The 17606-nt window shown below is 49.7% G+C and overlaps 1 protein-coding gene across 4 annotated transcripts in view; it reads left to right on the top strand.

Moving 5' to 3' along the window:
- The window catches only part of Evi5 (ecotropic viral integration site 5), a 336527-nt gene that overhangs the window by 2122 nt on the left and 316799 nt on the right, over positions 1 to 17606 (top strand). The window contains exon 2 of one of the 4 annotated variants that reach the window (XM_089582014.1): positions 12367 to 12861. The exons of the other annotated variants lie outside the window; for them this stretch is intronic. The gene's annotated coding sequence lies outside the window, so the exon portion shown is untranslated. The remainder of the gene's footprint in view (positions 1 to 12366; positions 12862 to 17606) is intronic. 4 annotated transcript variants of the gene reach the window in all.

Below are 17606 nucleotides of genomic sequence, written 5' to 3'. Positions count from 1 at the left end.
ATCTCGGTCTACTTTGCGCCCTTTTCATCGTTCTAGCTGTTCTAGCTGTACAACTAGTCCTGCCGTAGGCGGTTACTTATTTTTATTGCCCACACTAACGTATGTTCAAGCGGTATGCAAGTATACTTCGAACCAGGCGAATCCGTGTAGTTGCAGAATTGGGGCAAAATTCTGTAGCAGCAGAATTTTCTTCCGAAGGTGCACGGGGAAAGCACGAAGGAAAAAAAAAAGCTATCCTGTACTCTCTGACGTATTTCCGAACGATTGTTAGGTGCGGTATAGCGTCACTAAAATATGCCATCGCTGTGGTAGCAGCAGCGGGCGCCAGAAAGGGGGCAGCATTTCAGAACTGTCCGTTACGGGCCTAGCGCCTTGGCTGCCGCGGGCAACAAGAGGCAGTCGTGAACTGTTCTGACGTTCGAACTACTGAAATGTTTGCCTGCAGGCACCAGCTGTAGCTTCCAGGATTGCACTGTCACATTTTAGTGAGACGGTGGGGAGAGGAGGCGTGGCTCGTGGGAAGGAACAGACTTCGACAGCCACAGCTTGGCTGAAGGGTAGGAACAGCGCAAACTAGAGAACACGCGAAAGAAATAACACATGGTACACGGTATCGACTAACATCTTGTCATTGAATAGCCACTTGCCTGCACATCCATCGCCCTGAACAAGGAAACGGAAGAAAGACTGGACACGCGAACCCTTCAGTAGTGCACCACACGGCCTGTCAGGTTCTAACTCACTGTGGTACATTTTCTTGAGTGGAGCATCAGACACAGCGGCGACTGTCTGGGCGACGCACGCAGAACACTGCGCACAACCGAACGCCGTGGCGACGCCTAACGATGATCATGATGATGATGCGTCGGAGGTCATTGCCTTTGCAACCGGAAATCGACGGGTACACCCGGATCCGACCAAAAAAGCAAAAATCTAGGAAAAACGAGACAAAAACGAGCTCGCCGAGTGGACATGGTTTGCGACCATTGCTGGAGCGGCGCCGCTTGTTTCCTTGGATGCTGCTGTGCTCTAGATTGTATCGAACAGCCCTTTGGCCTACAAGGTCACAGGATCGATCGATCGATCGAATCAATCAGTCAATCAATCAATCGGCCGTTGAATCTATCAGTCAATCAGAGCTATTATAGGTTTTATTAGGTTTGTTCAGGAGCAACCTGAAGTTTCAGCGAACTACAGCACGGAAAGACAAAACCTAGGGTAAATGATGGCATATCGATCCGAAGAAAAAAAGTAGGGGCCACATGTACAGAAGGGCGAGCTGAAAAGGTAATTAACTGCACCGCAAGTCTCACGGGAGCAGTGCAGCCGGAGATCAAACCAAGGGAATGGAGAGGTACTCACAGTAAAAAAAAAAAAAAGAAAAAAAAAACGAAGGCACAAGTTGCATGAAAGCAGCAAAGCTAAAAAAAAATGCAAAAATTTTCTCAATATACGCTGCCAGGTAAATGCACCATTTGATCAGATATTAAGATAAGATATTGCGAAGCTCGGAGCAGAATGAAGGTTTTGAGTTTTGAAAAGTTCAGATTAGCAAAATGAGCATTATGTGAGCTTTACATCCTCTGTAGAGGCGAGTGTCTGCTCTGGTAGGTACGAACCTGAAAAGGCTCGCTCTGCGTTGCGATTTTTTGTCGGATCTGAAGCTGAATGCTGCGAACGAAAAATCAACGTTTCACTGACATGTCGGCATAAAGACACAACGTTGACAGCGAGTTCCGTCAGCTGGAACTAGGGCTGTCGCTCGTACAACGGGAACGGATTTGAATATATAAAATAGCTTCTTCTCAATCTGCTGAGTAACTGCCAGATTGGCACGCGCCACTCGAATTAACAGAAGCGTATTCAAATCGTGGCAGATATATAAGTATGGATGTGGTGCGCAGTGCTCACAAAAGTGCGCTGACTGAACCGGTCGTGCAGACAGCCCGTTAGCACAACACGCATTGGAATTTAAGAGCGCACCACCAAGGGTTTTGATTTCTGCGGCCCTGGTGAAAGTTATGCGATTCGAACAACTAGAGTACAAGATTGAGTTTCGGTCTTAAAATACATGCATTATCTTGGTTCAGATGAATTAAGATGAATTTACATGAATCCCCGTTCTAGGGCTACTAGTGAAATAACACAGATTAATCGAACTGCAAAATGGAGCTGCAGTCCTGTCAGTGCACGTTAAAGAATATGTCAGTGCACGTTAAAGAATCCATGGTCGAAATTTCCGGAGCCCTTCACTACGGCGTTCCTCGTAGCGTGAGTCGCTTTGGGACGTATATCCCATAAGCCAAACCATAAGCCGATTATGATTCAGAAATACGCAACACCTTCGACAGAGCGACGCGACAGCAGTGATGTTCCATTGGGGGAATTTTCCCTTTTTCAGGGAATTTTGAGAGAAAAATTCGGTGAAAGCATTTTCAGGGAAATTTAAGAACCGAAAGTTTCTCACCTTTTCCAAACTGCTTGATTTTCCGAACTGCAGCAGGGAAAAGAGCCAGAAAGGGACGTTTGGGTGTAGTTCAGGTAATTTCCGGCTACGGCATGGAACATCGCTGCGCGACAGACAGGCGTAGTATTTGGTCATGTGACGGCTCATGTGCATTCTTTATCGCGTTGTCTGTGTTGCTCATAACTGCCACTTACATGAAGAGATCTCTCTCGCGGGGCGGCCGATATCCGCCAGACGTGTGGCCGTCACCGTCATGGCCACTGCGAGCCAGCTCCTTGTGTCGTGCGTGTCGTGAGCACCGTACCGAGATGTGCCCGTAAGACGGACTTGAAATGAAACACTGCCCCTCTCTGCATGCGAGCAGCTAGATACTTCAGGTTTTACAAAGAATATTGGGCATTTTCGTTCAGTGCGCTCACATCTGGGGCTAAAACACAATGTAGCTGGCTGTGTTCAAGGGAGAGCAGTTTTGGTGTTTCCTCATACATTTAGTGAAATACTCCTCGAACGAACTTTACAAGACCGCCGCGGACGAAAAGTAAGGGAGTAAAAGTTCGCGCGATGGAAACGAGCGCGCAGCCACTCTTTTTGATCGGCCATAGAAAATTTCAAGCATTCGTATGGTTCATAAATTCAATTATTTCACAATACTGAAAGCTCTGCGCAGGTATTAGGTACTTGAAACTTTTGATACTATACGTATTTTCGTTCCCAAAACACAGTTGCTATGACTTTGCCGGCAGACTGTGTTCGCTCAAAGTCAGGTTCTGCTTTGTGGCCTTGGGAGCATCCGCAGCATATACCGGCAGGCTCTCGAACACTGTTAGGCATTCTGCATCAGTTGCCCTCTCAGCCTGCGGTAATATGGAGAGCGCGTCTGCTACTTCCAGGCTCTTGCCTTTGCGATACTTAAGCCGATAATTGTAAGCAGCAAGCAGCATAGCCCAACGCTGCATGTCCACTGCGGACAAAGTATGTGTCGGTTTGTCCTGGCCAGGAATGCCCAGCAACGGCTGATGGTCCGTATAAAGTGTTTGGTTTGGTTTATTGGGGTTTAACGTCCCGAGGGAACTCAGGCTATGAGGGACGCCGTAGTGAAGGGCTCCGGAAATTTCGACCACCTAGGGTTCCTTAACGTGCACTGACATCGCACTGAGCACACGGGCCTCTAGAATTTCGACTTCATCGAAATTCAGCCGCCGGCGGCTGGGATCGAGCCCGCGTCTTTCGGGTCAGCAGCCGAGCGCCGTAACCACTGAGCTACCGCGGCGGGGCCGTATAAAGTGTGAACTGCCTGCCGTATAAGTACCGATGGAATTTCTTCAACCTAAAAACCGAAGCCAAGGCCTCGTGCTCAAGTTGCGGATACTTCTTTTCTGCAGCTGTCAGCGTTCGAGAGGCAAAAGCTATGGAACGTTCGCTGCTGTTCGCTTGAATTTTCGCGGCTTGGGCGAAGAGGAGTGCCGCCACTCGCGTGATTCTTGTTTGGTCTCAGGTATGATGTGCAATGCCCAGGTTTCGTCACCCGTAACAATGGAATACTAAAAGGTCTCGTTTTCATCTCCATACCGCCGAAGACATTCCCGGGAGCAGTCAACGCGTTGCCGTTGATGGTCGTCTGTGAGCATTCGCGGAACCCATCTGGCGCACACCTTCCGATATTTCACCTTTGCTGTCAAAATGCTATGAATAGTGCTTCTAGAAACGCCAGGAACCAAAATGCAGAGTTCGTCGAGTGTGATCCTCCGATATTGCCGCATCATTTCTTCTACCTTCGCGACTGTCTCATCAGAATTTCACGACAGAATTTGGCGATCTCCCGCTTCTTTCTTCGTCGTGAATTTCAGTGCGACCTGCTGCGAACTCCCTACACCACTTGCGTACGTTTTTAATATCGATGCACAACTCTTTGTACACTTCCGTCAACTGGCGCGATGAACTTCGATTGGTTGAACGCCTTTTGCGTTCAAAAATCGAATAACTGTGCGAACTTCGCACCTGGCGGTAGCGACAAACGGGAGCTGCATTTCAAATGGCTGCAGTGCCAAGACTGACAGTCCCTTTCGCGCTGAGTCATGGCTTGTTTGTAGGACGGGGAACAATGAACACAGCAGTATGGCGAGCAGCCACGCAAATAGTTGCCGTGTGGCCGCAGCCCTTTGGAGACTTTACTTTTGGGGTTACCCTCGTATCTCGGTGGACACCTGAACCGCGCCGTAAGGAAAGGGAGGAAGGTGGGAGTGAAAGAAGAAAGAGAGAAAGAGGTGCCGTATGGGGGGCTCCGGAATAATTTCGACCGCCTGGGGATCTTACCGTGCACTGACATCGCACAGCACACGGGCGCCTTTGCGTTTAGCCTCCGTCGAAACGCGGCCGCCGCGGTCGGGTTCGAACCCGGGTACTCCGACTGAGTAGCCGAGCGACCTATCCACTGAGCCTGTCGCTGATACTTGGGCGTCCGCTAGCCCTGGATTCAGCCGCGGCATCCTTGAGTCGTCACACGTCGTGCATACGCACCTCATGCAACAAGGCGAAAATTCTCTCCCATTAGATCACTTAGCAACGCGCTTTTGGGAAGTATCATCCGATGTTTTTTTTATTATTGTTATTATCTAGGCGGTGTGTGGCGACGACTCACCATTTCGCTCACCAGATCACAGCTGAGCCTTTATATCTTCATAGATTCTAAGGTTTCTAGATTTATTTTGTTATTATTTGGAGCATCGTTACGCCGTTTTCGTTTTTCCTGCCGCACCTGCTTCACTCAAGGAGTGAAATATACAGAAATAAGAGTGGGCCAACAATATTTGTCCTGGCGACACAGGGTTGTCTGCCACCGTTCCGTTTGGGAAGGGCACGACGAAGGTGAAAGATGTGTGCCCGCACGGGTCCAAGCATGGACGCAGGAGTAGAAGGTAAACCTGGTTTTGTTTGCGAGAAAGACTGCTCTGTCCATTTCCGTCTTTCATTACGTCGCCATCTCATCGAACAATTCGCGCAGCGTTGCGCTGGGCGCGGCTCAGTCGGTGGTCCGCATCGTGTTCGCTGAGCTTCGATGAACGAAGCTCACCGCTGCGCAGCTTTTCTTGTCGGCATGTGTCGCGTGAGCAAAACAGGGAGCATCGAACACCCTTCACTTCGCGTCAGATCTTATCGCCTGTGCATTAAGCGTTGCTCGGAGTCCGATCGTTATGTCCCGACCAAACGCTTCTCCGCCACAAGTTACTCTTCGGCCTTATGCACGATAGTGCATGGGACCTGGGGCAAGCGTAGGAAACTGCAGTTAGTTTTGGTTTCAACTGCTTCATCGTACCTGGTGCTCGATGGAGACCTGATGTAAAAAAACTAATAAATCCCGCGCGCAGCACGACAGGCTGCGGCTGTGTTGTGATGTATTAGTGATGTGCTCCATTGCCTCTTTTCTATAGTGCTTGGTTGCTTAGGTGTGTCGTTTTATGTCTCATGTTGATTTGACACTGTTTTCCTAATTACCCATTACCGTGTACATGTTCATGTACACATGAACATCTACACGTTCATGCACATGTTCGTGTACACGGTAATAAATTCCATTTTCGAGAAATAAGAAAAACGCGATGGTCTACTTGTCTGAGGCACGGGGAAAGTGAACTTCTCTGTTTTCGCCGGCGGTGGTTCCACTCCTGCTTGGGGATGAATTTTTTTCTTCTGCTTGATACCGTTGTCATGACAACGATGTGACGCTCCAATTATCTTCCCTCTTGCCTGACCTGATTATTCCCGGCATAATTATTCCGACCCTGACTTAAGTCCAGCATTAATTCTTTATTCGGCTGCACCATTGGCGAATGTGCAACCTGCTGGTCGCTCGCATTCTCGCATATCCCGCGGCGCTTGTGCCAAGATAGCTGCGGGCGGGCACATGCGCATTCAGCGTCGCGATAACCGCGCGGCCCGTTTCTGGGAAGGGGGGGATTCATCAGGACTTGACAGCACTGCCTGAAATAGCAGGGTGGAATCTCAAGTTATTTGTGCTTTGGCCAGCCATTACGTGGGACGAGCTTGGGTGCCGGGACGCCGACAGGGCCCCGGGCCCGAATTTTCTCAGCTCGACCCTGTGTACGGGGGCGAGCTTTCTCATCTGTCGTGTCTTGCCGAGGTGTGCGTAAATTTATTGGAAGAAGGCGGTGAACCTGCGTTTCCCTCTCCCTGCCCATCTTCCAGGGCGTCAGGTCCGGCCTCGCGCCGAGGCCATCAGTGGCGCTCGCAGCGAAGCGGCCCCGGGCATCTGTTGTCTGCTGCCCGTTGCCTGCGGCTGCTGCCGGTGACGGGTACAAATGGTGCCGTGCGCGGCGCCCATCGCTTCCGTCCGCCCCGCGGCTGTCGCCCGGTGCCCCTCGGCAATCGGTCGTCGCGGCGGATGGCCTTCCCCGCCGCGCTGCTTCGTTCATTTTCGCTTTGCCTTCTCTCAGGTCCGCTCTGTATTTCTCTTTCGGGCGGCTACGCGCGAGATCTTGTACAGTTCCAACATTTTTTTTTTTTTTGGCCTTCGTAACGTTGGCAAGGGAGGAATCCGACTGGCAGGACTTCCGTGTTCATTTTTCGTTTTTGACGACATTCAGATGTGCTCCGGCGGCCCTCACCTCCACGCGCCGGTGTATTCCCTTTTATATTCTTTGCAGCTGTAGTTGCTGTGTTTCTTGCGTTGACCGTGAAAGCGCGGCAGCGAGTGCACACAGTGTAATTATGAAACATCGCCATGTTTGTTTTGTATTTGTTAACGCAGATCCTTCGGCGCCTTTCTGCCGCCTTCGCTACATACACACGAGGGCGCCACTTTGTCTTCGTCCCCTGCTTTGCTTCGTTCTCCCCTACTTCGCTCATGGGCCTGCCAGTATTGCACCTTCTGATGTATTGCGGGTGACATGCAGTCCCTGCCGGCGGTGCCCCGCGCCCGGCTCCTCGTATAAGCCGCTCAGTTTGGCCTCAGATTACGCGGGTAGCGCGATACCGCACGCTGCCTGTTGGAGCGGCCGCTGCGCTCTGCAGTCGTCCGTACAAATGCGCGATGCTCCCTAGAGGGCAGCCTCTTTTTCATCGGACGCGGCCTGGTTATATGTATATTTGCGCTGCGGACCTCACATCTCACTTTGTTTCTCGCTCTCTCTTTAGCGATTCGCCAGCCGCGGGGCTTGCGAATTGCGAAAAACGCCGGAAGTTTTTTTTTCTCTCTCTCTCTTTGCTTCGACGTTTTTTTTTACGTCTTTTCTCGCTCGTTCGAGTTCCTTCACGACTCGGTTATGAATTCTAGAGGGAGAGAGAGGCGTCTGAAGTGAACCAGACCAGGAAAATACCGTTTCTTTTCTTCTTTTTTTTTTCCCTGGCTCTTCTGACTCCGGCTTTGGCAGTGTCCATCCGCTACTTCCTATACACGCACTTGGGCGACCGTATGGCGAGCCTCTTTTGGCGCATCGAATGATGATGACGATAATAATAATAATAATAATAATAATAATAATAATAATAATAATAATAATATACAATAATAACATGACGCAGGCTTTCGGAAGCCGGGGCTACGTCCTCGCCAAGATGTTGCACGTTGGCTGCAATTTTACGGACTTCGCGTGAGCGTCTTCGTAGCAACAAAGATTTCTTAATTTGAATTTTCAACATTCTGGGCTGCAATAGGAACGGCGACGTGAATACGTATGCGTCGAAAGCAGCTTTTCAGAACTGCAAATGCCCTTCGGCTAAACGCGCTCAGTTCCATAGCATTGCACTGGTCTGTGTAGTTACTTTCTGGCTGCCGCCCATTTCGTGGCTTCTCTTTTCTTTCCTTTCATTGGACGTCGGTGGGTTCGGTAACACGTGCAGGAGAGTCATTTTCTTTTTGTCTCCACTGAAAAGCGCGCGTGGAAATTCAGCGCATCAGCAAGGTATCGTGAGAGGTTTGGTCGATGAATGAAGCTCCACAAGTGGTAACCTGACAGGTCAGATCGCGGTATTATTACGTAAAAGCAAACGAGCCATGGGGACCTACTGTTAAAGCAGATAATTTTTTTTTGGAAACATTTGAGCCCCTTATACGCGCTTTTTGAAACGAATTCGGAGCTTTGCCCTCAGACGCCCTTGCTGCTCTATCGCCGCATCGGCTGGTGTCTTTTCGTCATGTGTTGGCTTCAACGACAGTTACTAGGTGTTTATATGGCTTCTAAAAAGGTCGATCTACCACCTGAACCTAACTGGTTACGTTTCGTTAACTGCGACGACTAGTTCTTCAACTCGGACAACATAGATGAGTTCGTTGATAGTGGGTGGTAAAGAAATATCCGCTTATTGTTCGCTATCACTGAATTCCACACCAAATACTTGTTTCCCTGAATAAAAATTCACGGCAGCCACCGCGGTGACTCGGTGGTTATGGTGTTCGGCTGCTGACCCGAAGGAGGCGGGTTCGATCGCGGACGCGGTGGTGGCATTTCTTCGATGGAGGCGAAATTCTAGAGACCCGTATACCTAGCGATGTCAGTGCACGTTAAAGAACCTCGTGTGGTCGAAAGTATCCGGAGCCCTTGACTACGGCGTCCCTCATAACCTGAGTCGCTTTGGAACGTTATACCCCATAAACCAAACGAAACCAACTATGGATATATCTTACCCTTGTGGTTGTACAGCTGCGCTTAGGCGGACGCTAATAAATAATTACTCCCTTAATCGATGTCTGCCGGCACAAAATAACAACCTAACTTAGCTGTTAACATTTTTTTTTCTGGTTACCATGCTCGCTGCGGCAGGGGTAGTCAGAGGGAGAATACGTTGGTCACGCTTTTGTTTCGGTTGGTAGATAATGTCGAATTGGACTTGGAAATAACGGGATGCTCCAGGGGCGGTGTGAAGTTCGCTGAACTTTCCGAGGCGCCATCCAGTCTCCAGCACAGAGAGTACGGGGCGAGACTTTGACACGTGCACCTGTCCCTGGTCGAAGGGTTACCAAATTCGTGAAACCGCGGACGCACGACGAAGGCTCGGTGGCTGCTCTATTGTTGCCGGCGGCACCGTCGCCAGAGCCCTCGTTCTGTCTCCGTCTTGCCTTCCCACCACAGATATCTTTCCACGACGCAGCTTTGTGCAGCATTCAGTGTTTGAATGCCTGCAGTCGTGTTTTGTGGCCAGTGGATGTTTTTTAACCTTGTCGTTTCCCTGCGTGTCAGTAATTCGCTCTGTTCATGTACATAGGGGACCGCAGCTTCGCAGGGGTGCGCTGCGGACGCCAGTGAAAAGCGCCCTCTCCGGCCGACTCCTCACTTTTGACCGGGCAAACCGGTCACCCCTCCCATTGAGTAGCTGCGCGAGCAGCGCGCTTTCTCCTAAAAAAAAAAGCCAGTTCTGCACGTACTTTGCACATGCTGGCCTGCCTGCAAATCTCTGTGCAGTCGCGAGCTTTCTCCTTCGTGCTTGAACGCTGACGGGCTTCAGAGGATTAGCAAAATGTACAGGGGCGCTAGAAAGGAATGTGAACAGCACTGCGCCGACGCGCTGCGTAGTCGAAATATCTTCAATGCGCTTTTACCTCGGTAGTAACAAAAAGGCGCTAGAGTGGTACATTATTGTATCACGGATGTCTCTAGCGTATTTGTGTTGCGAGCCAAGAATAAGGGTGACGAAAATAAATTCCAACAGCGGGGCGCGTAGGCCCCGCGCTGTTCGCATTTCTTTCTTTCGCGACAGTACACTTTGAGATGGAAATGATTCATTTTCTTCCATGCTGTGACATTTTTTTGTGTATAATAATTCCGTGTTCTTTCTATCTCATTGTTATCTTTTTTTTTGTAACCACCTGCACGCGGTGGCATTTGTGTACTTTTTCTTCTACCCCCCCACTGTAATGCCAGCCAATGGCGCTGTGGGTATGATGATAAATAAATAAATAAATAAATAAGTAGGTTCAAAGAAATAGTGGACAGTGAATTTTTCTTTTTTTTTTTTTTGCTGCGCAAACTTGAATAAAGAACTGCTAGTGGATCAGGTCCACTCCGTGAAGCAGATTGTTGACGAAAAAGCCGGTACCGTAACGGCGAAATGTGTATCGCAAGTAAATGACAAGATCATTTAAGACGTGGAATTGGAGGTAAATGCCATTTTTTTTGGCGCGGCCATCTTCGCAAAAAAACTTAATTTCGTTTGGTGGCTGAGCAGTGCGGTGCATGCAGGTTTGTTGGCCATATAGTAAGGATTTCGTTACGTGTTTCGCGGAATAATAATAGAAATAATTTTTATTTTAACTTAAAATAAAGTGGCCTTAAGGCGACTCGCGAGGCTGAAGTGAAAAACAAAAACACGCACGAAATGCGCCTACCAGCTGCTTGCTATATACGGCTGAGAGAAAAAATGCTCTAATTTGGTCAATCGCTACAACGGAGATAAGCGGTTGGTATATTTATTTTAATGCCGATTACAGCGCACGCGCATCCCGAAAACAATTTATTTCCAGAGCCATCGCTCATATGCAAACGCTCATTCATGTGCAAGCGAATATTTTATTTTTAAATTTTTTTACATGTAACGCAACTTCGAAAATTTAGCCAGGCGTCACAAGTCGGAACATTGAGGCGATCACTGACCTCGCCTCACACGCGTCTGCATAACGCCGCTGTCTGTTGTTGTCAGTCTCCAAAATAATGAGTTGCTTTATCTGACCAGCGCAGGGCATACTTGCAAAAAAAAAAAAGAGTTTCGTTAGCGCGAGCTTTACTAAACACTGCATGCTTAGTGAATTACAGCAGAAACTGGTCAGAAATAATATTGCGCGTGCAACATACCAAACTTGTTTAGCAACAGAAAAAAGCTTACTTCACCCTGCCCACAGCAGTTATCGAGGCCTGCCGTTTCTCGTTTTCATCCGTTTCATACCCAACAATTCCGGACAAAAGCATTATTGAATGGGAAAGAGTGTATGAACGCATTTTTTTTTTTCATATACTGGAAGATATCACTACAGCAATCTCCCATCGATAGGCTTGCATTTTTTTTTTTCGTATTAACGTTTTTCCTATCGTCAACTGCTCGATACGAGCGATGAAAAATTTTTTTCCATTACTGTACGTTACAATTTTCCAATATTAAAGTATTTTTTTTCCAAGAATGTAGGACATGTCCAGGAAATCTGTAGTATTCTACGGGCAGCTCTTGGCCGTTGATGCTCAGACAGCGTCCGACTCTTAGAACGTCGCGGCCATGACTCGCAGCGAGCGGCAACACCTCTTTTGTGCTGCGAGAGTGAAAGAGAGACTGCCAGCGGTGCGAGCAGCAGCAGCTCCGCCGGCGACCTGCCCGGACAGTAGTTCGGAAATGACCGTTTGAGCTTCGGTCGGGTGCTCAGAAGAGGCCCCTAGTTAAGCTGTAGCTGTGGCTGGGAGCTGGGCTCCTCAGGGACAGCTTTATTTTTTTTTTTAATAAGGAACCTTGAGTGATTGTTCCCGAGGCATACGTGTGTCCCGTATGCACGTGCGCAGAAAGGGAAACGTAGAGGAAGGCAGAGGTTCGGAATGCAGTGAGTTCAGTGCTGTTTGTATGCGTACTCGGAACCTCTCCTTTCCCAAGTATTTGATTAGCTGATATCCTTTCCCCAGTGTTTGATTAGCTGACGTTTCCTTTCCCTAACCATCGATTGGTGAGAAGTGTCGCCTGATTTATTATTAGTTGGTGTGCCCGCCAAGGGCGGAGACAGAGGGCTTAAATCTAAGCGCTCTCGAATAAGCGGGGGCTGATTTCGTGTAATCAATGGTTCAGTCATGTTGTAAATAGTTTCCACCTTGCTCGTTTCTTCTTGTTTATTTATGTGTAAATAAATAGTTAACCTTCTTTTCCTACCGTCGAGTAATGTGAATGTTTGCGAGTCTGAACCATCAATCCATCAGGAAACCCGATTTCATCATCAACAAGTGTCTCCTCACGTCGCCGCGTGAAGGGGAAAACTCAACTGGCGCAGTCGTGACAGGATCGCAACATCTTTCTACTCGAGGCATTTGACGGAAGGTGAGAAGAACAAGTCGGTGGACAAGCTACAAGGTAGTTCGTCCTAAAGGAGAAAACGCGAAGCTGCGTCGAGAAACAGACGTCGAGAAGCTTCAAGGTCACTGGTCGAGTTCGAGAGGACGTCGGAGGCTGAAGTCAGCGAGGAGCTGAAGGAGCCGGGCGAAGACAAGCCGTCGAGGGTTCGAGACAGCAAGCTGCTGAAAGGAACCATGCAGGCGTCCACATCGAAAGGTTGAGATCAAGAACCAGGCGACCAAGTGAAGCAAGTTCGAGTCGGCGAGTTGCTGAGAGAGCCAGGGCTCAACTCGTCCGCATCAAGGAGCCTGCTGTTGTCACTCAGGACAAGATCACCGTGGCAGTGGAGAGCAAGCAGCGAGGTAGGAGACCTTTCTGCTTTCTCCGAATTCCCCATGTCGGTGTAGCGTTTATGTACTAGAAACGATAGCAGGGAAAACGGAGATGGCTGCCTTACGGTATAATCGAGAGGGCATGATGCGACGCTTGGAGATTGAGGAGGCAGAAAAGCTGCTTGAAATTGAGAGCTTGAAACTTTTAATTGAGCTGGAAAAGACAAAGCTTGCACAGATGCAATCAAAATTAAACCAGGGAGTGAAAGCTAATAGCGAGATCCAATTTGCGACAGTTCGATGTTCTGACTGCATGAAATTTGGGCATTTCATGATTGACTGTCCGAACTCAAAGCAAGAACAGGATGTTCCCGTGGTTAGGAGAGACGTGTGCAAAATAACAGATCATGTGGAGATGCCTGTTAAGCTATGTTCCCAATCGGAGATGACTGTTGATAAGGCCAGTCAACCAGATGTGAGGGATGATCCGGCATGCGGCCACTTGCATACCGAAGGTCATAGTACTGACGCCCGTGTGGATTCGGGGACCGAAGTAACGCTAAGAGGAGGAACGATTCATTCACTTTCTAGGGGTGAGTGCTCCGATGAAATAAAACAGGATTGTGGCGTTCTTCAGGTAGCAGACGCTGGTTTAACGTTCGGGCCGATATCAGCAGCTGTGGAAACTGCAACGGTTAGTCAGAAGGTCCTAACACTGGGCGCCGTGCCAGAAGAGATGGCTGACGGCATAGCGGCGTCAGTCACGTCTGTGACGCTCTTGCGGTCAGAGCATGCAGAGATACAGCAGGCCCAGGAGGCACCTGCTCGCGAACAGGAGTTCAGCATCTAGCCACAGCAGGTTGGCGTTAACTCTGAGGCAGCGATAACGATCGACGAAGAGATAGAGCAGGCGCCAATAACGGGAACACTCTTCGCAGGCAAAGGTAAGCTGGCTGCCTGCCTAAGATGAGGTGGTTAGCCAGCCGGAGCGGACACCCTGCCAAGTGACAGCACATGTAGCGGAAGGTGTAGAGAAGTTGACAGCACCTGAGACGCTCTCACTGCTAGAGCAGCCAGGAAGAGAGCCGCTACATGAAGAAAACGAGAGAGCTGATTTTGAAGAGCATTTCAAAATTTCCCACAAACCTGCTCTAGACAAACCTGAGGCCCCAGTACAGCTTCAGGCAGATCCGGAAGCTGCAAAAGTTTTTCCAGCAGATTGTGAGCTAACAGGGATCGCTGCAATGAGTTTCGCGGCAGGTAGGGAACTGGATAATTCGGAAAATGCGTCTGTCCCCGTGGGTATCAGCGTGGAAGAGAGAGAGCGAGTGTGTTTCATTACCAGAAGTGCGGAAGCAAGCTGGTGGAGGTTTGACGGCATGATTCTCTTTGAAGGCAACATCGGCGGGCAGCTGCACAAGGAGCTAGCGCTACCTGCAGCTCGATGCAAAACTGCATGTGAAGTAGCCGATGAGAGGCCTGACCCTACTGTGAAATTCAAAGAAGGGGAGAATGCAGACGCGAGGGCAGCAGCAATCTTTGTAGCGCGCAGGCAGTCAGTGAACTCTGTCAGTATTGAGGAAAGTGACAAGGTAGACCCAATAGCGGCAGCAGCCTTTGGAACCGGCTCTGTGCCGGATAATTCGGATATTGGTCCAATCGTCTGGACAAAGTTCAAAAGAAACATATTTTGTTTCCAGATGTAGGCGGCTAGAAGTTATTTCTGCCAATTTGGTGCACCGATCTGACACGGTGGATTCTGAAATGTGCAGATTGGTTTCTGACCATGTTTGTGCGGACTGGTGTCCTAACCTTCTGTCCGCGGAACGAACCGACTTTGTGTGTGAGCGCAGTGATGTGTGAACCTTTGCGGCGGAGCTGAAATTTCACACAGACAGCAAGTGTCCATGTGACATTCTTGGTCGGGAGGTGTGAAGTTCGCTGAACTTTCCGATGCGCCATCCAGTCTCCAGCAGAGAGAGTATGGGGCGAGACTTTGACACGTGCACCTGTCCCTGGTCGAAGGGTTACCAAATTCGTGGAACCGCGAATGCACGACGGAAGCTCTGCGGCTGCTCTATTGTTGCCGGCGGCACCGTCGCCAGAGCGCTCGTTCAGTCTCCGTCTTGTTAGGAGAAGGTAAGTGACGCCAACCAAGTAAAATACAGGAAAAACACGACGTTTCGGGACCGGCTCGGCCCCTTCTTCACGGTGTGACTACGGGCGAGCGCAGCTTGGCTTTTTAAGCCCCTGTGTGGAGGACCTGCGGGTCAATGGCCGCAGCCCATGGACGTAGGATGAGGGGAGAGTCCCCAGGGAACGATTAACATTCTCTCGTGTTTGCTGTATGTGCCACGACTGGAGTAGAAGCCTCCTGCGTGGGTTAGCTTCCGTTTCCAATACAATGGTGCTGTCGAAGTCAATTGGGTGGTCACACCCTTCACAGTGTTCGGCCACGGCGCTGCGTTGACGATTCATGTGACGGACGTCCGCTTTGTGTTGGTTCATCCTTTCCGCGAAGTTCTTCGTTTCCCCTATGTACGACGCCGGGCAGACGGAACACGGAATTTTGTACACGACGCCCTGGGCCTTTTCTCTGGGCTGCCGGTTTTTTGGGCGGGGGAGAAGGCGACCGATAGTGCTGGTCGGTTTGTGCGTTGTCAGCACCCCTTCTTTTCCGAGAATGCGACCGAGCGTCTCGCTCACGCCTCTCACGTAGGGGATGCAAACACGTTTCCGCTTCTGGCATGCGTCTGAGGAAATAATAGACCGGATTTTGTTTTGCCTTTCTTGTTTCCTGATAATGCGCCGGATGAATGAGCTTGGGTAGCCGTTCTTTTGGAGGTCAGAAATGACTCGGTTCTTCTCCTTCCTTTTCTCTTCACTTGAGGAACATATCGTTCCCTGGGGACTCTCCCCTCATCCTACATCCATGGGCTGCGGCCATTGACCCGCAGGTCCTCCACACAGGGGCTTAAAAAGCCAAGCTGCGCTCGCCCGTAGTCACACCGTGAAGAAGGGGCCGAGCCGGTCCCGAAACGTCGTGTTTTTCCTGTATTTTACTTGGTTGGCGTCACTTACCTTCTCCTAACATTAAATTTCCCAACCAGACAGACTTCTGTGGAATGTTTTCTTTTGAGTCTCCGTCTTGCCCTCCCACCACAGATATCTTTTGAATGCCTGCAGTCGTGTTTGTGGCCAGTGGATGTTTTTTTAACCTTCTCGTTTCCCTGCATGTCAGTAATTCGCTCTGCTCATGTTCATGGCTTACTGTGAGGACGCAGGTGTACGGTGGCCGATCGGTACGCGATGCGGCGCCAATGGATCGTTTGAGCTTCGGGTACTCAGAAGAGGCCCTTGGTTAAGCTGTGGCTGCCGCTGGGCGCTGGACACATCAGGGACAGCTTTCTTTTTTTTTTTTAATAAGGAACCTTGAGCGATTGTTCCCGAGGCATATACGTGTGTCCCGTATGCACGTGCGCGGAAAGGGAAACGTAGAGGAAGGCAGAGGTTCGGTATGCAGTGAGTTCAGTGCTGTTTGTATGCGTGCTCGGAACCTCTCCTTTCCCAAGTATTTGATTAGCTGACGGAAACTTTATTTTCCTTTGCCTAACCATCGATTCGTGAGAAGTGTCGCCGGATTTATTATTGGTTGCGGTGCCCGCCAAGGGCGGAGACAGAGGGCTTAAATCTAAGCGCTCTCGGTTAAGCGGGGGCTGATTTCGTCTAATCAATGGTTCAGTCATGTTGTGAATAGTTTTTTCCTTGCTCGTTTCTTCTTGTTTATTTATGAGTAAATAAATAGTTAACCTTCTTTTCCTGTCGTCGAGTAATGTGCATGTTTGCGAGTCCGAACCATCAATCCATCAAGAAACCCGATTTCATCATCATCAAGTGTTTCCTCAGGTCGCCACGTGAAGGGGAAAACTCAACTGGCGGCCTGGTCTTAGGGCCTGCATTCTATACGCAGGTATATGATAGCTTGCTGTGACCATTTGTCGCCCCGCCTGCCAACAAACCGGTGTTGTAGATAACGGCGTCAGTGGAGCGGACATGCGGAGGCTTTGCGCCTACTGTTCTGCATGGATCGTCGTGGATGTCACGAGTAAACGGGAATAAACCTAGACGCTATCACGAAAGCGTATCTGAAAGAAAAAAATTCAAAAGAGCACCTAATTATGTGTTGGCACTGCGATAGCGTTCAAAGCTGTTGATGCCTGTACCGTAAGCGACTGGTGGGGCTTGTGAGACCTAGGTTGCTCTTCCCGAGCAATGCAGAGAAGGAATAGCTGCCGTAAGCCTTCTTTTTGCGCAGGTAGTTCTTTGGCAGGCTATTTGGCTCCTAGGCCTGCAGTTGTCTGTGTCGTTTTTTTCTCGGGCACTAGTCAACGCCTCCTGCCACGGTTGGCAGGTGGAGGAATTCAGGCAGACGAACCCGGTCTGTTACCTGACGTCACTTCGCTCGAGCCAGTGTTCAGTCTCCGATCTGGTGACGTCACGTCTCTACAGCCAATGAGATTTCTCCGATCCGGTGACGTCATCGATGACGCCACATCCCGCTGGCCAATTAGCGAATTTAATGGCAGACAACGCCGGACGCCGCGGGATTTTTTTCTCCGATGAGGCTTTTAATGCTGTCGCACTAAAAAAGAAACGGCCTTCACTTTAGGGCGGAGAATAGCTATAGTGGGATGCAACTCAAACCCGAAACGGCAAATGCCCCTCGAAGGAGGCCAACGGCGTCGACAGATTCTCATGTCGCTGTGGTCCCCTTG

The sequence above is a fragment of the Amblyomma mixtum genome, chromosome 3, assembly GCF_055824585.1.
Source record: "Amblyomma mixtum isolate Tamu chromosome 3, ASM5582458v1, whole genome shotgun sequence".
NCBI classification, from domain to species: Eukaryota; Metazoa; Arthropoda; class Arachnida; order Ixodida; family Ixodidae; genus Amblyomma; species Amblyomma mixtum.
This window is presented reverse-complemented; position numbering and strand designations above follow the sequence as displayed.